The sequence below is a fragment of the Peromyscus californicus genome, unplaced genomic scaffold (genome assembly GCF_007827085.1).
Source record: "Peromyscus californicus insignis strain IS unplaced genomic scaffold, ASM782708v3 Scaffold_5__1_contigs__length_169319896, whole genome shotgun sequence".
Taxonomy (NCBI): Eukaryota; Metazoa; Chordata; class Mammalia; order Rodentia; family Cricetidae; genus Peromyscus; species Peromyscus californicus.
In genome coordinates this window covers 118704084-118732004 of record NW_026294573.1, presented here as the reverse complement: position 1 = coordinate 118732004, position 27921 = coordinate 118704084, and the positions used below count along the sequence as shown (strand labels likewise).

The following is a 27921-nucleotide window of genomic DNA, read 5'->3' as shown; positions in this document are numbered from 1 at the left end:
CAGAATTCTTTCTCCTTTCTTTTAGCACAGCACAGGTGGTGAATCAAAAGAAAACAAAAATGGAAGGAAGACTTCTGCCAGACACTGAGTTACGTCTCTGGATCCCTCTCTTTAAGGAAATTGAAAGGCATAGTGAGAGCAGTGGTTGACCCTTGCACATCTGCAGCATAGGGGCACAGGAACTGGTGGGGAAAAACTCAAATAGAGCCACTCAGTGTAGTGCTTTGACTTACAGCTTTATTAATTTTTTCATTATTTTTCTCGTAAAAGAAGTTAGATAACTAAAAGAAATTAGGTCAACAACGGCTTCCCAAAGTTTAATAATGGCAAAAAATGACGCCATGAGAAAATTCTGAGAAAAGGTGAACAGTATGAGTGAAATGAAAAGCACTGGTCTATGGAGGTCACAGGATAGGCGGCAGCAAGACCAGTTAGAAGCAACTCAATAAATCTAATTGTCAAAATGATAACAGAGTCATGATGCCTAGCAGCAGGCTACAACTGGTCAGGGCAAGAAAATAGCCATGGATGCATGGCTGACAACAAGAAGAAACATGACCACTTAGGGCTCCAGCTTCAGAGATAAACAGAGTGGAGTGAGAACTGGAGCCCCAGACCAAGTGAGAATCCCCATGGCGGGAGTGGTGCGTATGACTGCTGTGTGCAAACATTTGGGAAGAGCATGCATTTTGGTTTGTGAAGGTCAGGAGCTTAGGGGAAGTTAAATTGTTATCTTTGGGGGCTAGAAGACCTTATTTTGGCAAAACATAAGTGTTACTTCTTGCCAGACAATTATATATGTGTTGAGTTCCTAAGAGGACACTCTGTATCTCTGATGATACATTAAAACAGCCATTCTAGACCAACCAGATGGTCCAGTGAATAAAGAAACCTGCTGCTAAGATGAAGACTTATCCCCAGAACCTACAGAGCAAAAGGTGAGAACTGATTATCACAAGTTGTTCTCTGACCTCCATACTTGTACTGTGGCATAGGCATGTCCACCTACCTACACACATATACAAAATAATAATTAAAAATAAAAATTAACAATTATTAAGTAAAAGAACATATAGTACTTGTGAATCTCAGGCATTGATCCAAAAGTTTTGAAATTAATTTTTCCTTTATTTATTAATTGCAACAAGGGCATGGAGACATTATAATCAACATCTTCATTTACAAATGTAACCTCAGTGCCACACCCAGTATGGGCTTTGGTGTTGAAATGAAACAAGTCTGTCATAGTCTGTGTAGGTGCATAGTAGGTCACCTGTAGGAGCACTAAGAAGGAACACAATATATAGCCTTTATGAAATGATGGATAAACTCCTGAAAACAACCAGGCAAAGTGTATCATAGAGTAGTGGCCAGACAAACATAGGGCAACTTGAAAGTCATTCTTCAGTGTTCCTATCCCACATATTTTTTACTTAAGAAATTATATGTATATATATATGTATATATATATATATATGCACATATATAGATACATAGATATATGTTATGCTCTCAAACTATACTTCATATATTATAACTTAAGATCATACTTATTGATGATGAAGGTACATAATAATTTATATGATTTCATTAATTCTGGAAACAGTTTGCTTTTTTACTATACTATCATGTTGAAATGATTTCTATCCTTAGCAAGTCTTTTCTATCATGGATAAGAATGGAAAAATGTGCATGAGAGGTGTGCCTGCTTCATTATTCTGCTACATTTTAGTTTTGAAGTTTAAATTCTCATACTTCCATGAAAAATCCTAGATAGACTAAGGTATTTTTTAGAATTTTGTTTAATTTATTCTAGTTAGTAGTCAAGCTTATTTATATATTTTTTAAAAAAAATTTAGACAGTATAATTTACTTAAAAGAAAAATCATAACATTTAAAATATCTATGATTGAAGTTGGTGTGCTATTGAAAAAAGGGAGTCATGGAGACTTGGAGAAAAGATGAGTGTGGTGGAAAGAAGATAGTAGCCTTGCAAGTATACAGAGATTTGCTGTTCATTCATGTAGGAGGGAGGTCTCCTGTGCCACTTTTATGGTATCAGTATCAAGAACACATGGCAGCTCCTATGATGGTGGTTTAAAATCTTAGTATCATACTACTGCAGTTAAATTCAAAGGTTGTACTCTAGGTTCTATGGTTATAACTGGCTACAGGACACCAACTTCATTTCAAGAATTTTGGAGAAATATAAGTCTGAGGCCAGACAAAAATATTTGAAAGTTGAAAGAAAATGATTGTCTTCCTTGTCTTGCTACAAAATATTGTTGAAAATTTTCTGAGTAATAAAAGGTAAAGATGCCGGGCAGTGGTGGCGCATGCCTTTAATCCCAGCACCCAGGAGGCAGAGCCAGGTGGATCTCTGTGAGTTTGAGGCTAGCCGGGTCTACAGAGCAAGATCCAGTACAGGCACCAAAATGACACAGAGAAACCCTGTCTCAAAAACCAAAATAACAAAAAAAAAATTATAAAAATAAGGTATGGAAAAGAAGAAAGACTATTTAGAAACAATGCAGTTTTCTACTTAAAATATGTGAGGGCTGGGGCTGTAGCTCAATGACAGAATAGTTTCCTTATATGTATGAAATACTAGGATATATATATATACATATATATATATACATAAATATATATATCATACATATATACATATATATATATATATTCATGCAACATTGTGGACTATTCCTTTATACTATGTTAATATATGACACTGTGATTGGTTTAATAAAGAAGCTGACTGGCCAATAACTGAATAGGATAATGTTAGGTGGGAAAGCAAAACAGAGAATTCTGGGGAAGAGAAGGGCAAAGTCTGAGGAGTCACCAGCAGATGCAGAGAGAACCAAGATGTACATGCTGTACTGAGAAAAGGTAACAAGCCATGTAGCAAAGTAGATAAGAAATATGGGTTCATTTACATGTAAGGGTTAGCTAATAACAAGCTATTGAGATATTGGCTGAGCATTTGTCATTAATAGTAAGACTCTGTGTTGGTTATTTGGGAACTGGCAGGTGAGAAAGAAACATCTGCCACCACAGCATCAATGATATTATTACCTGATTGCATGCTTGATAAGTGAGAGTCAATGAAGACGAACATGCTAGGATACATGTCAATGATACTTTAACGAAAGTAAGGTAAGTAAAATTTGAAAGTGATAGAGATAGGAATATCAGATAGTAGTAACAAATGCAAGAGAACAAAAAGTAAAATTATTAGAATGTTGATTGATTCATTTAATCAATTATATGACAATAATAAAGTTTCTATTCATCTTCATAACAACTAGTTATTATGATATACAACTAGTTAATATGAGCTGTAAGAAGGATTAGAAAGGAAAACTTAAACAAACAGAGTCAACTAATTTAAGAATTTCACAGTTTTGGAAGATAGGCAGGTATGAAATATATTCATGTTCATGACATATACATATGTATTCATCAAGCCCATGTACCATTTCCCTTTTCCAACTCCTTTACCATACCCCCAGCCACTACTCTCACTAACTTTATTTATTTATTCATTCATTCATCCCTTTATTTATTTATTTATTCATTCATTTATTTATTTGTCACTGAGTCCATCTATCACTAGAAGTGTGGATATTTATGTGGGACCATCTTTTGGAGTAACATAGCATGTCAGGGGCCATATTCTTGAAAAAAACAAACTGACTTTCTTATGAGATGTTGTAAATTACCAACAGCTCTTTAGCTAGGAGTAAGACTTCCTGACTTCCTAACACCGTGATGGGGTTTTGTCTGTCTTTACGTTGCAAAGAACTTCTGTGTATGTTCACAATAACTACCAGTACATGTGTGCTGCCATTACTGGGACATCCTAAGACAAGACAACGGTGTCTGTGGGTCAGTAAAGGGGGAGGAGATCAACCACTCCAGAGGTGGTGTCAGGGAACAGTGTTGCTGTATTGCATGTCAGAAACCATGTATATAGTGGAAGTCTACCGACTGTGATTGGTTAGCACATTACCTTGGATTGCGTAGGGAGCACTCATGCTGCCAGGACTTCTATGAAAAAGAAGCACATTAAAGGAGACTTGGAGAGTTCATACTCAACTGCAGGCCAGCTACTCGATACACATGCCAATTCAGAATTCAGTGTTCTGACTTTCTGGGGAATGGTGTGCCATGCCTCTTATTCAGAAGTGAAATGTGCCAGGTAGGTTCCCAGCCAGGACATGCCTGCATTTTCTCCTACATATGTGGGCATCTGCCTTGTGTGTCATGAAACTAGTTTCCTGTAGTCATCTACCACTTAGGCATCTTACATTCTTTCCAACCCTGTAACGTTTACCTATATTTGGCTAGTATTAATAAAATCTCAGGAGTCAGAAATTGAGATTAAAAACCTATAAATCCAAGGAACAGCAGAAGAATGATCAGTTGACCCTACTTTCCATGGTTTCCTGATCCAAAAGCCTTGGAAGTATCCGCCCCAGCCCCTCCTTCTCTCTTCTTGTCCCTCTCTATCCAACTTCCTCAGTACTCTGACATCTCTATGGATAATCCTGGTCAGTCGATTGTGTACTCTGTTCTTGATTCAAAAGGCTTTATCGGCACCATGGAGTAGCAGTGCAAACGATTCTCCTGCAACACACCCCCACTTTATCCATATTTCCTGAAGCCTGTAAAGAGATGTCACACTGAAGGCTGAGTTTCTGTAGTCTGTTATTCTCTTCATGTTGAAGAGCTGATGAGTTATGGGTCTCTGTGTTAACTGCTCTCTACTGATAAAAGGAATTTCTATGATCAGGGTTGATTTATGTGCTACATGTCCATTTAGCAAACTAACAGTAGTAGCTCCTCCCACATGGCTGAAGATCTAACTAGTCAAATGCTCTTCACACTAACAATGGTACAAAGGCTCGAGTTCTATTGTGAGGAGTAGGCCTGTACTCCAATCAGAGAGTGGTTTGTTATTCCTAGGGCATTCCTGTCAATATTGCAGCAGTGGGTATATGCTATCATCTGGTAATTATTGTAGCTATTCAGTTAAAATCTGGGTAAGAATAATAATTATTTTCTCCTCTGGTATCCTACCCAGTTCATTCTAGCATAATGAAAAATATTTAGTGCAGATGAAGTTTCCATATTCTATGACTCAAGTATTTGATGTCTTCAGTAACTGGGTTTCACTATCAGATTATAGAAGGTAATCAATATCAACAGCAATAGTCTGTAATGCTTTGGGATCTGTGCTATTTCACTGATCAACAACTCCAAATGAGTTAACTCATTCCTGAAATTGGGGTTTTTACATGATAGCCTATGATGTCTAGGAAGGTCATTGTCCCTCATTATAGTACTAGTAATTCTATCTAAATTCTTTTTACATATGTGTATATGTAAATTTTAGGATGATTCTACAATAGTAAGTTTCAAAATGAGTTTGTCAAAGTTCCTTAGTATTATTTATGCCTCCCTATAAACTCTCCTCTACTATGTCCCCGTATTCTCTACATCAACTAGTCCCTCTCTGTAAACAGAGACTTTTTCTGTCCTGCCCCATCCTGTAGCCACTTCCAAATAATCATGCAGAGACTTATATTAATTATAAATGCTTGACCGATGGCTCAGGCTTATTACTACTTAGCTCTTAAATTCAAGTTAACCCATATTTCTTATCTATTCATTGCCACATAGTTTGTGATTTGTTACCTTATTTTTTATACATTTGCTTCCTCAGTGGCTTACTGGCATCTCCCCAACTTTGCCCTTCTTCATCTCTGTCTTCAGTTTGTACAGCCTAATCTAATTCTGCCTCAAAAAACAGTTTTATTTACCAACCAATGAGAGGGACACCTATTCACATCATACAGAAAGACCATCCTACAGCACCTCTTGTTCCATTAATTCCTATTCCCCTTAATTCCATCTGAGTTCTGCTTCTTCTCTCTTAAAGGAACCCCATTCCTATGTTGTATCAACACAAATCACTCAGTCTCTCACATAGGGTTCAACCTTTTGGACCACTGCTATATTTGCTTATTTTTCTTTCTCAGAATGTCATGGATATATCCTTGTCCTTATCCCTTCACTTCACTGGGATCCTGAGACGATGACTTACTGACATAATTTTTTGCCAGCCAGTGGAATCCAGTGCTTCTTCTCTATTTTCAAAGAAAGAAAAAAAGTAATGGGGTAGGGAGTAGGAGGTAGAGTAGGAACAGGAGCAGTAGGAGAAGAAAGAGAAGGAGGAGGAGGAGGAGGAAGAGGAGTGGAGAGAGGAAGAGGGGGAGAGAGAGAGAGAGAGAGAGAGAGAGAGAGAGAGAGAGAGAGAGAGAGAATCACCCAGTCCTCTGAAAACACAGGGCATAACAACAGTAAACACAGTTAGCACTCTGTTATATTTGATTTATTTATTCAAAGTAACTCAACCTCTACATGCATTCAAAATTTTAATTATTTTCCTTGTAAGAAAAATCAGTTAAGTGAACTGAAATAATTTCCCCAAGATTACATAATATGTTATTATGTAAGCTCAACTTTGATAATTGACCAATCTGATTTAAATATAATGCTTTTGATGTTATACTGTCTTCAACTTTAATAATATTCTGGGAAGCAAATGAAATTACAGGTGTCTATATAAGCAAATTATGTTATTTATAGCTTAAATTATTATAAACACATAATATCACTATGCAGAGAGAAAATTGAATTCTTAAAATTACAGTATTAAGAACAAATATTATGAGGCATACTATTCTTATATACACATAAAAGGTACACATCTCTCAAGGAAATTCAGAAAATTTTCAAGTAACACAAAGTGATCCCAAGTTTTATCTATAAGTGATAAAAATTAGGTAATTACTACAAGTTTGAAATATATTTACCTACTGTAGTAAACAGGAAAAAAGTACACTATTGACAGCAGAAGAATATTAATTATTAAGAAAGCGCAGTCATTTGGTCTTTCACTGAGGGTCTCCACTGTAGCTACACATTATTGGATGTTTCAGCAATCAGCTATTTTCTTATTTTAAATATGATAGTGTGTTGCTACAGAAAAGCTATCCATACAAACAAAAATACTGTGTTGTTACAATAAAGTCTCTGAAACTCTTAGATTACATTGGCATCCATTTTTGCATTTTTTATGAATATATGGATAAACTTTTCCTAACAAAAATCTACTTCTTATTTCCTGTTTGAAAAATTACTGACAAAAATTGCTGTAGAAAAGAAGACTTTTTAACATAGATAATGTGAGGCAATATACACAAAACCTTCAATTCTAGCTACACAAATTTTAGTTTTTACCACAAGCATACTATACAAGAATGACTCAATAAATAGCTAGTCATTCAGTGATATAAATTGCTCTAAAAATAATAAAAACCTAAAGTTTCAGCTGAAAATGTGCGCAGGATCCAGTGGAAAGACTGATGAACAGTCCCAGTGGGAAGATTCCCTGACTATGCATTAAATTTCCCAGTATGCCAGGTCATTTTGGAATGGCATTCTTTCTAATTAATAGCTACTCAGATTAGCTCAATCCTATCTCTTTCTTCAAGTTCTTGTTACAAGCTGATTGTCGTCTCTGAGTAAGCCAGTCTAATGAACATGCTACCTTTTTCAAAGAGTCTGTTATATTTATTCCCTTTATTACATGGAATAACTTAAAGAATCTGCCCTATGCGATAATTCTGTAAGTGGATTAGGTGTGGTTTTCTGATATATTTCAGAACTGTGTGTGTGTGTGTGCATGTTCTCATGCTCACATACAAACATACACAAACATCTGTTTGCTCTGGTTTCTAAGATTTGACAAACTACATCTCAACAATTAATAACTTCAAGTAATTTTTCTCCTAAAGTAGAGGTACTGTAAGATTTATAGCATATGTAACAGTTGTGTTCCAATAGACACCCCAAAAATGGTGGAAATAAATTTATAAGAGAGACATGGAATGTTTGGGCTGTACAAACTCAAAAAGGCTAGTGGGATTCATCTGCAACACTAGCAAAATAACCAGGGACAAGAGGATGTGGTGCTGATCAAGAAGAAGCATATAGTCATTACTGGTTTACAAGGTAAGGAGGCAGAAGAGGCAGGCAGAAAGTAAAGTTACTACTAATGTTGTTTCCTGACGCTGTGTAAATTGTGTGATAGAGAGCTGAAATATCACCCACCAAAGCGCATAAGCTGTATCTGACACAAGGAGATCTGGATCAAACTGAGAAAGAGGGATGCCTGTTTAGATTACAAAAACATATGATTCCTAAATATTCTCCTCAAGCTGCTAGAATATAATCCTGACAAATACACTTGGAAAATGTATTATTTTGTTTATTTAATTTTCTGGTTTTTAATGATATAGAAATAATTAATCTTAAAATGAATATTAGGTGTAGGCATTTAAAAGAAAATGAATAACAAGAAAAATTTACTCATTAATACATGCAAAATACTGTATTAAAAGCGAAGAAACTACTCTGAAAGCAATTTAATACCAACATAAGAAATAACTTTTAGATGATGTGTTATTCAAATTCTCACAGTTGAATATGTCTAATAATTTGGATTAGGAAAGAGATAAGTATAACTATTTAAATAACAAACACAAAGATTAGACTATTAGATACTGCAGGAACTATAACAAAACTAGTTATAGCAAACCATAAATGTCATCAAATTATCTCGGAAACCAAAGGAAGAAAGCAGCATAATGATTGATATGATACAACCTAGTCAGAAGGAATAAACTCAAGGAAGATTATACAATATAAAAAATAGTATGGCCTATGTTAAACTTTTTAGTTTATAGGTGAAAATGGTTCATAGAATACCCAGCACTATTAGAGAACCATGTCTTAGATATACTTTTGTGGAAGTATTGGACTAAAAAGCCTTAAAAATATTTCCTATGAGCATTTTCTCAAAAAAAAATATTTATAAGCATGAAAATACTAGCCCAATGACAAACGCATGTCAACAAGAATGCCAAAAGACAAAGGATATTATAAAAGGAGACTTGGAGATAGCGACAATCAAGATATTATTTATACATTTCAGTTATTTTCAAGTGAGTGATGAGTAGTAAAATATCCCATTCAGATGTTTTTATAATAAAGATTAGGTTTTTATAATAAAAATTGATATATTCCAAGTATCTGAGTGATTAATTAAACTTAATATTTTACAATGGGATTCTAAGTACTAGAACCAACACTGCTTGTTGCTGTGGGAGTTTCTGTATGTTACGTGTGTTGCTCTGATTGGGTAATAAATAAAACACTGTTTGGCCAGTAGCCAGGCAGGAAGTATAGGTGGGACAAAGAGAAGAAATTTGGGGGGAAGTGGAAGGCTGAGGAGGAGAGACCTGCCAGCCACCGCCATGACAAGTGAGATGTAAGGTACCGGTAAGCCACCAGCCATGTGGCAACTTATAGATTAATAAAAATGGGTTAATTTAAGATAGAAGAAGTGGATAACAAGAAGCCTGCCATGGCCATACAGTTTATAAGTAATAAAAGTGTCTGAGTGATTACTTTATACGTGGGTTGTGGGACTGCGGGGGCTTTGTGGGACTTGGAGAGAAGCTCTCCAGCTACAGTTTGTATACAAAACAAATTTAGAACATTATATGAAAAAATATTCTTGATATGAAAATAAAATTTCCTGTGAACACACTCAGACTAATGCTGTATGCTTTATTTCAATAAGATAACCACATCAATAATATCAAGCTATGATCTTTGCTTAATAACCAAAATGCAACAGAAAAAAAAAACTTATCTAAAAGACACTTCTGGGAAAGATGGCAATTAGAAGTTCTCTCTTATGATCCATTATGGACAAAAATAAGGACAAAAAGAGAGAATGGACTGAAAGGAAAAGAAATAAATGGTGAGATCTACAGGATCTCTCATGGAACAGCAACTAGGAACCGCAGACCAGTGGATCCCACCAGTGCTGTGCTACTGGCACCAGACTGGGGTCAACAACTGCCAGGGAAGGGCACATGGTCAACACAAGGACTAGAGAGAGACTGACAAGACCATGAGACAGGACTAAAGGCTGGACACTAAGTGGTTGAAGAGATGGCTGGAGGATTTCAGCTGGATACAGAACTGTGGTATGGGAGACAGAAGAAGGGATTCTCAGGGAATATCCTGGAGTGAAAAGCCTGAGAAATATTCTTTCCCAACTCTATTTGAGCCAAAATAGTTCAGGGATTCACAAGAAGCATGCGACCGAACTTTGTGATATCCGTGGAGGGACATGAGTACTTTGAGGTAAAATCAAACAAAATCCAAAACAACTCAAATCTCCTACCTGGAAAAAAATACCCAGTACCAATGGTAAACAAAAGCAATAGGTATACACATCATTTAATAAAGCATATCACTGATAGCCTTGAAGCAAACTCTTAGCTTGTGGGTAGTAGGTCTTACTCTAAAGAGCCCCTGGCTATTGCCCTGTGGATTTGTAGCTCCCACCTTGCTTTACTCCTTTACTGTCAATTCTTTCTTTTGTAGGCATAGTTTATTCTTGTTTATTTGTACTTACTGCTAGATAATACTGGTACTCTCCCATTTCCTTGTCTTTTTTTTTTTTATTTGTGCAGCCAACTCCCCTGAAATGAGAGCTGAGCTATAAACTGAAATGAACACTGTTCACTAAGGATCACAGAAATAAATAAAAATAAATAAATAAAATGTAAAGGGAAACTTAACAAATAGAGGATAAATCCATTCTAACAGATATGTAAACCACAATAAAGAATCATGAAATAGTGGATAATTCAATAGGATCTCACAATAGTCTAACTATGCTTTAATGCTGAAACCACAGGCACATAAGGAGAAGGCTAAAATTCCATGCACAAAATAAATTAAGTCATAAATTTAAAAAACAATGGCCATACATACATTTTAAAGAAGTAAATGAATAAAAGAAGACCATGTACTTATAGCCTAGAAAAGAAACAAGAATGTGGATGAAATGATCAGCAAAGGCAAAGGAAACTCCATCAAAAACTCAGTAGAAAACAGTACCAACCAAGTAAATGAAGCAGAAGAAAACTAGTTGGGATGGAGGAAAAGATTGAGACAATACATCAATTATATGTATGCATTATATATGTACACACACACACATATATATATGCACATATGTAAATATAAAAGAAATATCTTTTTAAGTTGAAGGAAAATAAGAGCATTTATGAAAAAACATGTGCTTAGGAACTCCTGACAATGAAGCTACACTGTAGGAAAAACATCAAACCTTCTGGTAAAAGAGGAAGAAGAAAGAGAGTTTATTCATAGAAGTAGAAGAATAAATTTCTTATAAGGAAAAGAAGAAGAATGGAGAAGTAGAATGGAACATACCATGTTCAAAAGAAGCAAAGCATATAACCCCTGATATTAATAAAGGAGAAAAAGGGAATTAATAAGAATCCATTTAACTAGAACAACCAACAAAACCATAGGAATTAGCAGCCTGCTCTCTTTAGAAACCTGAAGTGCAAATAGCTACAACCCACCATTTTAAAGTATAAGGAAAGCTGAATAGGTTATCAAAAAAGATCCATCTATCTGTTGTCTCCAGGAAATACATGTTAATGACATAAACATTGACCAACTGAAAAATCAAGGATAAAAATCAACTACCGAGTTAGAGGAAGCTGAAGAAAAGAACTGACATAGCAACTCTAACGTCTGATAAGTACATTCCAAAACAAAGCTAGCCAGAAGAGATAAAGAAGTTTCTAGATATGAATAAAAGGATTAATTCATCAAGATGTTATACTTATTAACATATCTACAACAAGTGCTACGGCTCCTAAATTCATCAAGAAAAAACAAAAATGCATGAGAGTGTAAGAGAGTTCTTGATACAGTAATATTGGGTCAACTCAATGTCCTGTTGTTATCAATAGATTTACCATCCAATGTAATATTTAACAAAGAAATTTCAGAGCTCAATATTCCTGTAAATCCATTTTATTTAATAATATATGTAGATATTTATTCCAACAGAGACAACATAGATTCTCAAGTGATCCATGGAATCTTTTTAGAACCTCATCACATTAAGTGTCACAGTAAATCCTTAATAAATGCTTGAGAGGAATAATTCATTATAGTTCATATAATTTCTGTAGAATACAGCTAAAAACCAACATGAAAGAACATGCAAGAAGTATATTAATAATGGAGATATAATGATATACTTTCAGGTGACTAGAGAGTCATTAATAAAAACCACAGAGGATGTTTTTCAAAATTCTTAGAATCTGTGTAAACAATAGAAACATTTACCGGAATAAATAGCCCATAAAACAGTTGCACTCAAAATCAATTTAAAAAATCATTAACATTTTTATATATGGATGACAAGCTTGCTGAGAAGGGAATTAGAAAAATATTCCATGCTTGACAGCTTAAAAAGAGTTTCCTAGGAATAACCCAAACAAAGGATGTGAAAGAGTACTATGAAGAAACCAAAAGTCCTGAAGAAAGGAACAGAGTAAGATATCAGACTTACAAAAATTTCATTCTCATTGGTTCACAGAAATAATAGCTATATTGCCCCAAATGCTCAATTATTCACTGCAATGCCGCCATAGACCTACAAAGAAACAACTAAAATTCACCCAGCAATGTGAAAGATCCTGAATAGGCAATTCAATCACAAAAGACCATTGCCTGAGATAACCTAAAACCTGATCTCAAACCATACTAAAGCACTACAATAAACATGTATATACCTTCATGTATATATACACACACACACATATTTAGAGAGAGAGAGAGAGGTATTATGTGGTGTGTGTTGTTAGGGATATCATAAAACTAGAAAAAAATAATGAAAGAAAAAATGAGATCTTTCATAAAAAGATAGATAAATAGTACAGAATATTTGTGAGTAGTAGGGGTGGGTTGATTACTATTGGAAGTTGAAAATGGAAACAATGATAGTGGGTAAGAAATGGTAAAGGAGAAATAATGTGAATAAAGTATGCATGGAATGACTATAATAAAACATTTGACTTCATATGATAACATAAAGAATACAATTTTAAAGAAAAACCATTAAACTATATCTGTAACAAACACAGCACACAACTAAGATGTATTGAGATACTATTAATCACATATCATAATAAAAACTATAATACATGTAAGTATGTGTATAAATATGCATATATTGTTTAAATGAAATTCTCTCATCTTGGCTGAAAATATTTCCCCAAAGAACTAAGTCCAGCTAACAAAAAATCTCAACACCAAGCATGAGAAGGCCTCTTTGAGTTTATGGTCAGAGTTGTCCAAAAAACTCCTAAAACATTTCAGCATATTGTCATTGCCCTTTGTAAACTCCCGGAAATGGAAAGTAAGTACCCAGCATTGAAGATACCATGCACTTCAGACACAGGCCCTAGAGGGCCTGAGCTAAAACTGACCTACAGTCTTCTCTCTGAGGACTAGCTTTCATTGTACTAGAATGTAAGACCAATTGCTAAACCGTCTTATGAATAAAAACCCAGAGCCAGATATTGAGGTAAAAACTGAGAGATCAGAAAAGCAGGAAGTTTACAGCTTGGAGATCCTCGGCCAAAGAGACCTATTTCCTGTATACCCATGCATACATGCCTTTCTGTTCTGCATCTCACTTCCTTTCCCCACCCAGCTACATCACTTCCTGTCTGTCTGTACAGACCTCCAGACCTCTATCATTACTGCTGGGGGGTAAAGGCATGTGTCACCATGCCTGGTTCTATTCCCCAGAGTGGCTTTGAACTCACAGAGATCCGGGTGGATCTCTGCATCCTGAATGCTAGGATAAAAGGCATGTGCCACTACTGCCTGACTTTTATGTTTAACATGGTGGCTGGCTTTTTCCTCTAATCTTCGGATAAGCTTCATTAGGGTACACACTATATTAGGGGATACAATATATCACCACACTATAGTGTCATGCAAACTTCCAAAGGAACAACCAACAATCTTACTCAAGTATGGCACCTCTGAACCACAATGACAAATATGACATGACAACCCTAAGGAACTGATGTGGCATGGCGATCTTGGGAGTCACAACAGTAATAAACATGATAAAATGGATGAGGGGAAAGGCCATGAGGTCTCAACCCAAAATACAGAACTTCAGGCAACTAAGAAATTCTAAGAGTGTGAGAACTGATTTTCCCCATGGAAGAACACAGGAATTGGTTATCCAATTTTAAAGGGTCAGCTTTGAAAACATCTGTACAGGTAACATTATAATGACTGTGCAGGTTGTATTTATATATTTAGGAATATATATACATATACATATGTGTATATGTATACGTATATGTATGTAATAATAAATAATGAAAAAATAAAGATCATAATTTTGAAAAGGATCAAGGAGTGAAAATTATGCAGTTCTATTATAATCTCAAAAAATGAAAAAAATAAGTTTTTTAAAAGATACAGCAATTGAAATCAATTTTGAAAACTATTTAAGAAGTGAAAAATGCTCACCATGGATGGAAAAACTCATCTATAGTGACACAAACACAGAAAAACGTCCAAGCCTTGGATTCATGTACCTGTGAACTTGCAAACTGTAGTCTAGTATTCTATTGGCTGCCATGGTCATTGATGTTTAAATTTTTCTTATTTATATTTCTGAACAATGTACAACTTAAAAACATACATATTCAATGTGCAATAGCAAAGTGTTTTAACAAAAAAAAACAAATGATACTTATTCATTCACCCATCTCTAGTCTCCTTAATGTTTGGAACTACATTATTACTTTTAGTGTAATGGATGCATTTTTTTTTCTCTAAAGGGCTCTGGAAGCAGCTGTCTGAGCTAGTCCCAAGTGGATATGGGCTTGGTGGAGCCTGGAGCCAACCACGATGTGTCTACATTATTGAATATGCAAATGCATTTTAACTCGTATGCTTTTGTTTCCTTGGTTTAACGAAATTAGCAGGAAATTGAATTTAAGGAGCTAATAAAGATGTTCAAAGGTGTGGTGGCTTCTCATGGAAAGAGGAGTCTATGCTAGACCCTGTTTGTTAGGAAACTTGTTCATTTCAGTACTGAACAAAATACGTTGACAGGACTGGCGAGAGACAGGACTGGAGAACAATCCACGCTATACAACTGGATAAAGGAATTACTGCTTTGATATTTCTTCCACAGCTCCTGAAGCATCTTTGGAATCAAGGTCAGAAATTGTGCACTAAAAACAAAAACAAGAGCAACAGACTTTGTCCGTATAGGAGCATCCCTGTGATAAGGAGCAGCAGTGAGATTGTAGAAACAGTGTCTCGCAGTTTTTGTACGCTAATTAGATGAGAAGAAACTAATGCAGTTTGTGATAAGTAACTCCTGAACTGGACCACAGTTTCTCTTGCTAGGCTCTCAAAGGCTCCCCAAAGGCTTTCCAATACATTTAAAATAATTACACAGTTCAGGCATTAACACCTAATCTCGTGACCACATTTTTCATCAGTCCAATTTTCTAAATATTAAACTGCACTTTTTTTTCTTGTAAATCTCCCTGCTCCTCTGACTGTTGCACTTACATTCTCATTTCTATAATTTATTGTTTTTATTTATCTCTGTTGTTCCCGAATGAGAGAACAAAATATCTCAAATGTGCTTATCAAAGGAACCACTACCATCATACATATATTCTGTACTCCACTGTTGAGTCATTTTTTTTTTATCAGTTTGGCCTAGATATTTTTGATTTTCAGGGTTTTTTCTTTATTTATAAATGTCATCTACTACTTCTTATTGTCTTTGTTTTGAATTACAAAAAATGAAATTAGAGAAAATTTTACAGCCATCATGTTAAATCATCATGATGTCATTTAATATCCTCTAGATAAATGAACGTAAAAACTCAATAAAAATATCAAATAAATTCATTTTAATTTAATTCACAACTCCTTTCTTGCTTGCAGATTTATTACTATTCCTGTATTTGTAGAATCTGAATGTTCTACTATGATTGCAGTAATAACCTTCCTCCTCTGCATTCCACTCGGGAGTCCCAGCCATATGGGAACTATGGGAACCACAGTATGAGCATCGGAACGCTCAGTGTTACCTAGTCTTCCTCTGTCTATAGCATACATAGAAATTAAATGTGCCCGAATTATATCTACACAGACTTCTATTAAGTGAAGTATCGTCTAGAAAATAGTGACAATTCTTAAACAAATACAGAAAAATTCACTGGAACCAAGGAGGCAAGAAATAGCAGAAAGATGTTCATGTAAGAGGATAACAAAGGGCTATATGTAATCATTAAGCAAGATAAACATGGCTTGGAAAAAGAGAGGTTTTAAATGAAAATTTTGATTTCTCATGCTCCACAGAGATCAATCTTTTAGGACATTTCTATGAACACTGGATGTCAAGTGATACCATTCATTATGTTTTCAAAAGTGAAACATAGAGTCAAGGATGTAGGGGAGGGGACAATCAGCTTTGAGAAATTACGTTTTTGTAAAAGTTGTACGGTATCCTCCTTTGTAACCTTTCAATACCCTTTCTTCTCATAGCAAAATCTAAAAACAATATAAAATTAGAGTAATTTCTCAGATTTTAATTTGATAGGCTCATTTTGTTATCCTGCCCCATCCCCTAGCATGGCTATTTAAAAACCATTTCAAATCCATTGTGAAGTTTCTCACTTGGGAAGAATAGATGCTTTGTAATTTATAAAAGGAAAGTTTCTCCCCCAAAGAACAATCACATCCCATTGTTCATAACATTTATAATCATGTATGGTTATGTACAAAAATCTTGAAAAATACTGCTTTTCTGGGGTTATTTAAAGCTGCCAACAGTCCAAGCTTATTAAGATCAAGGCTAAATCACTGCGGTGAGCAAAGTCTCAAAGATTTAGCTGAATTGTCACAGGCATACGAATAAATTAAAATGTAAAACTTGAACTCGAAGGTATTTAAATGATCAAACTGAAGCATTAATTCAGGATAAACCTAATCTTAGCAGCACAGGAATAAGGCTTTGCTAGCACGACTCTTTCAAGAATCAATAAATGTTAGTGAACAATATTAAGTGATGTGTTTAACAGTCCAAGTATTAATACACTCAACCTGCTTTTCTCAAAACAGAAAATTTGATCACATTGGATAAAAGCAGCCAGATATATTACAGCATAAATTAAATTCCTCTTTTACAAAGACTTTTCACTGAATAATCTTAAAGATCAAAATTAATTTTTCTCAATTAAGAAAATGATTTCATTTGACTATTATACTATTTCAACACAAATTCTTAATATTATAAAATCTAAATAGGCCATCCAGACTTTGGAAATTCCTTGTAATATTATACCCTGGTAAAAAGATTCATTACTAATGGTTAGTCATTTTTGTAGTATTAACACACAGGTTTACATTGTAAAGAGGAAACCGAAGGCACACTTTTCTGTGGCATTCATTTGAAAACAAAAAGATGTAACATATTTGGAAATGTGTATTAAATACTTTCATGATATTTATACTTGAATGTTAAGAAATTCTATATTTATTTGATGTCATTTTATAACTGTTATTTCATAAAAAATAGCAATTTTTGTTTGATTGTGGTCTATATTTTACTTTGTTTCTCATTAAAATGCATTAGACTGTAATTACCTTGTGTCAGGGTTTCTAATTGTTCCATTTTTCATAGCATACAAACAAAGTCACCCACGGACAAAATAAAACAGGACTGTCAAGAAAAACACAAATAGCATCATCCTCTCCTCCCCACTCTTAACTTGGGTGCAGTAACCCCACCTGTGTAAAGCTCAGTCTCCACTTTTTGGTACACTTATTACTTTGGCTATTGAAATTCAGTGCATATTTGTTCCTGGCACTAGAATCACTCCACTCTTCTCATACTTTATAGAACCTCTAAGGTGACATTGCCTTGCTCAGTCTCTTAAGTGTGTCCATTATGTCTGTTTCTCAGCCTATAAAAAGGGAGTTAGAGTTGCATACATCTGGAACTCTGACATTTGTTCATTATTATGAAGACAACATCAGAGAGAGGTACTCTTGGTCAGCTCATCCATGACACACCAGCTCTTTCATATCCTTGATTTCATAAGTGATATATACTATTCTAGTTATCAAATCTGTTGAATGTGATTGTATGCATTAATAAACACATTATGCAAATGGGAAAGATAAACCAATTAGTTTAATATGTACATTAAACTCATTGAAAATAAATAAATGCTAAATTATTCAGCAATGTATATATTAACTTATTAAAACTCTAATATATAAACTTAACAATTATTTGCTATTTCATCTAATGTTTATTGAATGTCCTAAACATTTTAATAGCAATGGATGAATAGACAGACAAATCCATGCTACTCTGAAGTGGCAATGAGGAATTATGAAGAAAATTATCTGTAAAACATAAACAATGGATTGCGTTTGAGTAAGTAAAACAAGTAAAGAAGACAGTCAATAATATTAAAAGAAATTACTTCACTTGGAGAGGAAAGGTAAATAATGTTCTAAATTTAAAAAAATAATGTGTATTAGTTATTTTTCTGTTGCTATGATAAAATACCACAACTAAGGAAATTTATAGAAGAAAGCCATCATTTTATTTTATGGTTACAAATGGTTAAAGTTGGTAATGGCAGGGCTGAAGCAGCAGGTATGATGTCATGAACAGGATAATGAGAGCTTATATCTTGAGCAATAAGCATGAACATAAAAAACAAACTGCAAGTAGGGGAGGCTTTTTAATCTCACCACATGTTCCCTGTGATATCCTTCCTCCAGCATAGGTGAATCTCCTAAACCCAACCAAAGGGCTCCATCAACTCAGGACTGAGTGTACAAGTGCCGGAGACTGTTGAGGACATTCCTCTTCCAAATCACCACAGAAAGTAAGTGAAGAAGACACACAGAAAACATTTTCCCTTACTAACGAAACGGTAGGTATAAAAGCCTGTGACAGAAGGAAATCTGGTGTGTTGAAGGTGTAAAACAGTGACCACTCTGATTAATATGAAAGAAAAAAAAGTTCATAGGAAAATAAGAGAACAAAGATACACTGCTTATGTTTGTTTGCAAATTAAAAGAATTTATCTTCTAAATAGCTAAAGCCCATAGAGGTTCATTGACCTGTTCTGAATTACTTTTAAATAAGGTCACTTTGAGTAGTTTTAGAGAAACCAATATAAGAAATATTGCTTTCAAAGTTATTGCAGTATTTCTTCCTTCAGAATGATACCAGGATGTTGGAAGAAACAGTTCCACATGATAAGATCTTGTCTATCTTTAGATGACAGACCAGATTTGTGTATAAATTAAATGTGGCCTATTGCCGAAAACAGGAAACCAAGAATTATTCCAAGGCTTTGGACCAAGTAACTTCCAAATATAAAGAGGGGAATCTGAGTAGCTGAAGGTTCTGGGGAGATATGGAGTATAATGGAGAATGTTGGGTTGTGAGGTATATTAGTGATCTGGGTAAAGCATGGAAAATGTGATAGATATAGATATAGATATATAGATGTGGGAACTTAGATTGAGATACCAAAGGGTGAGAAACCTCTATATTTTGTTTATTGAGTAATTCAATGTACTATTTTTAAAAATTAGTACATATATTTTATCTAGTGTGTGTGTTTATATGCATGTAGCTTTATTTTAGCAGCAAGTTCATCAAATGATATTAGAATGCATATTAATGAAAACTACACATAAAACCAGACTGAACATTATGACAAGATTTAGAGATGAATGAGCATGAAGGAAAGGAATAGACACATAACATGATGAAAAATCCTTGAGTTGTAATTGTACACTGTAATAGACAAATACGTTATAAATATATATATATATATATATATATATATGTGTGTGTGTGTGTGTGTGTAATAGCATATTTGTATATATATTTACAATATGTTTAATATATATATATATATATTTACAATTTTTTTATGATGGAAATGCTTTTAACAATGGAAATAGAGGGTTGAGAGAATTTGCATGCTTTCCTGATTTGAAAGTGTAGGTTGAATGAAAATAAATTAAGAAATGAACTATGTGCTATAAAGGTCAAGAGAGGCAATGCCTCAGTCTTTCACTGGCAAGATTTAGCTGATAGACACAGGAATAGGAGGAAGAGGGACAGAGTTGGGTATGAGAATTTTTCTTGCTGTATAAGTTCTGGCTTCAACCTAATGTCTGTGTGAACATAGCAAACTCTTACATAAAGCAATTGCTGAGGAGCCTGCCATCCCTCCTGTGGTGGCACCAGGCTGTGAACATCAGAATATAGATGCTGCTATACAGTACTAAACCAAAATTTTACTGACCTGGTTCTTTCTGTCTCCATGGAGGTAACACTATGTTTGACAATTAAAGGCAAAAGATTAAAAATGATCATAATATATTGAAAATTTTGGGTTTCATTTTTTTTATTGACTAGTATGTTTATTCATTTTTTAAAATTTAATTTTATTTTATTTTACAATACAATTCAGTTCTACATATCAGCCATGGATTCCCTTGTTCTCCCCCCTCCTGCCCCCTCCCCTTCCCCCCAGCTAGCCCCCATTCCCACCTCCTCCAGGACAAAGCCTCCCCCAAGGACTGAGATCAACCTGGTAGACTCAGTCCAGGCAGGTCCAGTTCCTTCCTCCCAGGCCGAGCCAAGCGACCCTGTATAAGCCCCAGGTTTCAAACAGCCAACTCATGCAATTAGCACAAGACCCGGTCCCACTTCCTGGATGACTCCCAAACAGATCAAGCCAATCAACTGTCTCACCCACTCAGAGGGCCTGATCCAGTTGGTGACCCCTCAGCCGTTGGTTCATAGTTCATGTGTTTCCATTCGTTTGGCTATATGAGCAAGAATTGTTGAGACCAAGGTTGGATAAAGCACAGGGACAAATAGCCAAAACGAATGGGTTTCATTTTTGTTTATTTATTTGTGTGTATGTGTGTGCATGTGCATGCACTCACCATAGGACACATGTGAAAATCAGAGAACAACTTGAATAAGTCTGTCCTAGCCTTCTAACACATAGGTTCAAGGATCCACTCAGTTCATCTGGCTGAGTGGTTAGTGCCCCTATCTGATGATAAACCTCTAACCCTATTGGTTTTATTTATTATACAAGGTCTGTAATTTTACATTTTCAGGAGTAAATGCAAATATTATAAAACAGTAAAATCACAAAGAAAGACATTATAATGAGAAGAATAGACTTTAGTTGAAGTATTATTCTTCAAAGAAGAAATAGTCACTACACATGCTTTACTAAAGTGATTTACAAGCATATTAGAGTTACAGAGAAAAGTACAAGGAAAAAGACAAAACAATATTCAGTCTCCTTGGGAGAATCAAATTGGAGAAAAATTGTGTGTGTGTGTGTGTGTGTGTGTGTGTGTGCGTGTGTGTGTGTGTGTGTGTGTGTGAGAGAGAGAGAGAGAGAGAGAGAGAGAGAGAGAGAGAGAGAGAGAGAGAGAGAGAGAGAGAGAGAGAATTGAGCAGGAGAAGAAGAGACAGAGAGACAGACAGACAGAGACAGGGGAGGGGGGCCAGCCCTTTTTCTAGTCATCTGTAATGAGCACTTCTGTTATTAGGAATCAGCATTGTCTTGGTGTTTACTGAAGTGGAGAGAGCCAATTAAACAGCAGGGACTAGAGCCCAAATTACTTGACCATCTTCACCTTATGAAACTCCGGGGGAACAAGCAAGAAATTAGCTCAAAGAACAGAATATTGAACATCCAAACTACCATTGTTTGGAGAATTTTGCTGCCTGCCTAGAAAGTTTTTCCATGATGTACACAAAACACCCATTGTTGATTAACAAACATATTGAATTAATATCAGTTGACTCACCACAAAACCAGTAATATTAAGTATATTTATAACTTGTTCTATTTTTTTTATTTAAAAGAATAAACCACAAGGAATCGAATGCCAGAGATGGTCCTCAGGTGAAATTGCTAGTTAACGAGGTGTGGTGAATAGTTTCTTTAGCCAGAGTAAGAATCCGCTTCAGAGTGCTGGCTGTTTCAAATGAGCCACGCAATGATGAAATGAAGATAGGAAAAGACCCTTCTGAACAAGATTTGGGGACTCTGGGAATGCACTAAATGACATTATGCACATTTGCTTGATGAGACCATTTCGACATTTCCTAATTTCTACCACAATTTAACAGTTACAGCAGACCTGGTTTCATTGAAATTTGATGTGAGGTTAGTAAGGAATTCATTCTACCTGCACTAGACAAAGGATTAAATTACTCATTTTAACTTAAAGTAGCTGTGAATCTTATTACCTATCAACATTAAACATTTTTGTCTGTCTAAGAAGACTTTGTGAACCATTTCCCCATGAGGGGTTAAAAAGCAATGTTAGAAAATAAAGATAACGAATCCTCACTACAAATCATAAAATGACACCCAAAAAATTAAAGAATATTGTGTTTTAAGAGACTTTTGAGTTCAACATTTTCTCTGATAAGTATTTGATATTTGATGTTCTATGTCTAAATAATGTGTAACATCTCTAATTATATTATAATTTTAATTTATTTCTATTATATGCAGTAGAAAGTTTTAGTTTTATTAATCAACAAGAGAATACTTTATGTCAATAAGCACAAATAAAGCCAAATAATTGTGTCTTTGAATTTACATTTATTAAATATTTTGAAAACTGTTCTTTATTCCAGTTCTTGAGATGTATGGGTGACTTTTAAAATTTTCTTGCTTTATTAGTTTTAGAGATTTTTGAAATATAACATAAATTTGTATATGGGAAGTTTTCATTTTAACCAGGCAGAACAACACATGCCTTTAATCTCAGCACACCAGAGATAGAGGCAGGAAGATCTCTGTGAATTCCAGGCCAAATTGGTCTAAGTAGGAAGTTTCAAGCATGCCAAGGTTATACAGAGAGATGACAAAGCACTTAGCACTTTCTGATCTTGCGAAGGACCTGGGTTCAGTTCCCAGTATCCACTACCTTCAAGTCATTTCTGCTCCTGTAAGTAAGCCCTGACTCATAGTCCTGTAAGCAACCCCAAATAAACTCATTTATTCAGCAAGGTGGATGTTGGTGGTAGCCATAATTTGATCTGTTGCTGACACTTTACTTAATTTGACAGTTCTACACGTCTCCTAGGAATGTTGTCACACAATAACATAGCAGCTAAGAATTGTCTAGAACCCCATTTCCAGAGGGTCTGATACCCTCATCTGGACTCCACTGGCAGCAGCACACATGCATTGAACATACAAAACACTCACACTCACAAAAGCTAAGTACAAATAAAATTGTAAGTTGTAATTTGATATAAATTCATAATTTGCAAACCATACCCAGCAGATGCCAACAAACTGCATTAATATATGAACTCTGTTAAGAATACTTCATTTTCAAAAAAGAACAGCATAACATTCTTCTGGCAAGTTGCAAAAGGAAGTTATTCTCCTTATTCTCTTTGGAGAGTGTGTCTATAACAGTCTATAGATCTTTGCTCATGAGTTAAAAAAGGTTTTTCATATAAAAAATTGAGCATGTAAGTCTTAGAAATACAAGTTAAAACAAGAAATTTCAATGTAAGCATTTAAGAATTTCTAAAATCTTATATTGGTTCATTACTTTCTCCTGACTCAGCTCTAACATATTATCAGTTTTATGGTTCAGAATCTCATCAGCAACTCATTGTCTATCCTCACTAGTTTATCATCATAGCATCATTTAAAGAATTTAAACATTTTCTCACCAACCCACTTACCAGACAGAATTTGTTTTATAAATAACAATATACCTTATGCTAATATAATTTAGAAATAATGTGTCCCTCACAAAACTCATGTGTTAATGTCTTTGTTGGCAGCTGATGGGGTTTTCAAGAATAGTGGATCATGCTCATTAATGGGTTCGTATCTGACTTGACTGCTATGAGTTAGAGAGTGGTTAAGAATGTGGGTCACTTGGGAGAGACCACGGAGGGTATAACATTTCCAGATTTTCCCCCACTGTCTGCCCTTGTCCAGTGTGAGGTAAGTCTCTCAGCTCCACTGTAAGCTTCCTTTCTCTTCATGTCCTCCGTGGAAACACAAGATCATGGATTGGAACCACTGAAACTATTAGCCAAACATGGCATCCCATAAATTTCTTAGGTAAACATTTTTTTTTACAGTGACAAAAAAGTAACTCTCATAAGGATAAATAAAATAATACCCAAATAGTGTAATTTTTTTAAAATATGTTTTTACCCTGGTTGGTATCTGCTTGATTATTAATCTTTAAAATTATTTTTGATAACAAAAATGGAATTAATAATTAAACCTAGAAAATAGATTTACACTGGAACTGTCCAGACAATGGCAGACCTTGCTTTTAAAGGTCTCAGATAAGTTGTCATGGCAGAAATCAGAATTTAAGGCAGATAGCTATAAGGGAATTATTTTTCCTTATTAAGAGTTAAATGTGGAATTAGTATATGTGTAGCATGAAGATGTGGCATGAATCTTAGATAGTCTTGTTAATAAAATAAAACCTGGGGCCAGTTATTGGGGTGATAGATGCAGAACAAGCCACAGCTATCTCACCTTGCCAATTCCTCAGCTGGTCCTGTTTCCTCAGACTTGGAAGCCTCTGAGTCCTCATCCAGAATTAATCTCAGCTGAGCTGTGCTGCTCCAAAGCCTGAAAGCTTGACCAGGCCAAATGCTTAACCAGCCAAATGCTTCTAGTTCCTGGTCCTCACACCTTATATACCTTTCTGCCTTCTACCATCACTCCCTGGGATTAAAGGCTCACTCCCTGGGATTAAAGGCATGTGTCACCATGCCTGGCTCTTTCCAATGTGGCCTTGAACACATGGATTTCTGCCTCTGGAACGCTAGGATTAAAGGCGTGTGCTACCACTGCCTATCCTTTATGTTTAATATTGTGGCTGTTCTGTCTCTGACCCCAGGTAAGTTTATTAGCATGCACAATATTTGGGGGAATACAATACCACAGTATATGGGAGCCCATGATGTTTAAGTTTTATCTTGGGGCTGGAGAGATGGCTCAGTGGTTTAGAGCACTGGCTACTCTTTCAGGGGAGAAGGGTTCAATTCCCACCACCCACATGGCAGCTCATAACTGTCTGTAACTCCAGTTCCAGGGGATTTATAAACACCCTCACACCAATACACATAAAATATAATTTCAAATTGAGCAAAAATTAAGGAAATAGTAATTTTCAGATAATGTTCTTTTTCTTTTTTTCCCCAAGGAGTTGAGTTGTGGGATTATTGGGAACAAGCAGAAGTTTACAGTCATTTGGAGAAGGGAGTATTGAATCACTGATTCTCCACAACACAGCAAGGAACTGTCCTATTCATCCTGACCCTGAATTCCATCCAATGCTATCACTAGAGAGAAAAATAAAATCTTTTCAAAACCACCAACTAGTTTTCAAGCAAGTTGTTCATATATATATATGTGTGTGTGTGTGTGTGTGTATGCATAGTGTATTATAATTGTTACATTTATTACAAATTTATATGTGTAGAGACAGATTTTGAATATATATTTTGATGAGTTCCCTTTTATAATCTATGGCTTCTTTTTCAAAATGTTTAACCAAATCTAAAATAAGATCAAAGAGAGGATCATTAAAACCTACATACAAAATCTCTTTCTTAAGATTATCATGACACAGACACAGGATTGTTTTTCAGAATGATCTAGTTTTTAAGCACATCTTAGACCTGAACAATAGAAAGGGGTGTGGATGTTGGGAAAATGTGTACCAGAATTTCCCAGTATTTTTTTTTATTAACTGCAGACAATTAAAATAATCCAAAACATGCTTGAATGATTATTATTGTAGTACATCAGGGATTGTATATCATAGTGAAAGAATTTGTGCTTAAGAGCCTTTCTATATCATGAGTCTCATCACTAGAATCATAAAGCTTCAGAGACTGAGTGATCCATAAAATTCATCCTTCCTAGAATGCCACCCTTTCCAGTCTCTTTATGATGTACTAATTTACTGGACAATATACTAGAAGACGATTGCTCTAATTCACCTTAATAACTCCAATAATGAGAACTCATTACCCACTAAGGAAGCCTCTTTAATTTACAGACAGTTAATGTGTGCTGTGGATAATTTGGAAAGTCTGTATGTGTATATGAGTGTGTGTGTGTGTGTGTGTGTGTGTGTGTGTGTGTGTGTGTGTGTATGTGTGCATGTGTGTGTGTGTATATTTGTGCATTCATGCAATATTTGACCCTATTTCTTTAAGTATCTTAATATTCTATACCGTCCTCATGTTACTTCCATTCATATAACTTGACTTGTTTATTTATTGAAATGACGAAATACTATCCAAATAATTAATATGTCTTGATATAAAATCAAGAGTTTGCTTTTGGGGGGCGGAGGGAGGGTTTAAAGGCTCCAGGAATTATTAAAAACCTTTACAGTGTAAATGAGAAATTTAAGTGACATTTCTAGCTTCGGAAGACCTGATCACTATTCCTAGTCCTTAGGAAAGAACAGTATGAAAATGAAGAATACTTTGATGTTAATATGAGGCCCTGAGGTATTCAGCTATATCCAAGTCCAGGGTTTTTGTTATGAAATACATAAACAATCTGAAAACTGGGAAATCTTGAGTAATCTAAATACAGTAAAAAGAAATGCTCTTTCATTTCAATCAAGATTGAAATTTTAAGAATCTAGATCTCCAATCTCCCTAGAAAAAGAAAAAAAGTGAAGCATGCAGATTGTGTTCATGACATGAAGAGAATATATGAACACAGAAATTTGGTAAGAGTTATGGACTTGGCTGAAGCCTGGGTTGGGATTTATGATCCTGAAATCAAAGGGAGATCAATCACTAAAAGTACTGTGTCTAATATTCACACCCATGTGTTTCGACATGCTTCAGATGGATCAGAAAATATGGATATTGTCAGGTTAGTAACACACATGGGTAAAACTTTTAAAACATAGTGTAGATATTGCAAGCATGTCATACATAGTTGTATTGAATGAGGTTTATAAAATAAAGAAATGGGGAAAATTAGTCCTTTCCATTCCCTGGAAAATATTGGGTAAATGACTTGTAATTAACTTTGAAATTAAAATAATTTAAAATTGGGTCACCAAAACATGTTACTATAAAACTAACACATTCCATAATGGAAGAGTATAATTTTAGGTTTTTTATTAAGAACATTTGAAATGATATAGTTTATGACTTGAATATACGTGTATATTGACATGCTACTGTAATGAATTCCAGAATCTTTCTAGAAAATGCTTTCTTCCATAAAGCAATAAATGGTGAAGGAGAATGGATTGGAGGATAACCTGCACCTGTGTTCTCTAGAGGGTATAAGCTTTATATAGCTATATATCTATACAATTTTATTTTATGCATATATATACAATTGTGTATTTTAATTCATATAACTTGACTTGTTTATATATATATATATATATATATATATGTTCACAAGAGCAGAGACTTAGAAAGATATCATTTCATAGGAATTTAACATGAACTGCCAGACTAGCAATTTCTGTATAGCAATAGTGCTGTTCACTTATTATGAGGACAATCATGAGTGTATGCATATTATTATGAGGGAATTGTGAAACTATGTATATGGAAGTATGTCAGGCATGCACAAAACACTGACTCCTCATTTGTTACATGTAAAGGTCATGTAAAGCAATTATACTCAGTTTAAGCAATAATGAAAAAGTCATCATGAATGTGTTTGAAACTTATAGTTTCAAAAGTTAATATCTTAAAGTTTCATTACTTTTACTATGCTGTAGCATTTTTGGTGAATTAATTTTCACTGGATACTAACACAG

At 34.9% G+C, this 27921-nt stretch overlaps 1 long non-coding RNA gene across 1 annotated transcript; it reads left to right on the top strand.

The window, feature by feature from the left end:
• Nucleotides 1-31: 31 nt before the first annotated feature.
• LOC128097755 (uncharacterized) lies at nucleotides 32-25465 on the top strand. Its single transcript, XR_008213974.1, has 4 exons — nucleotides 32-938; nucleotides 3034-3159; nucleotides 18832-18938; nucleotides 25315-25465. It is a non-coding gene; the product is annotated as an uncharacterized LOC128097755 (long non-coding RNA).
• The last annotated feature ends 2456 nt before the right edge of the window (nucleotides 25466-27921 follow it).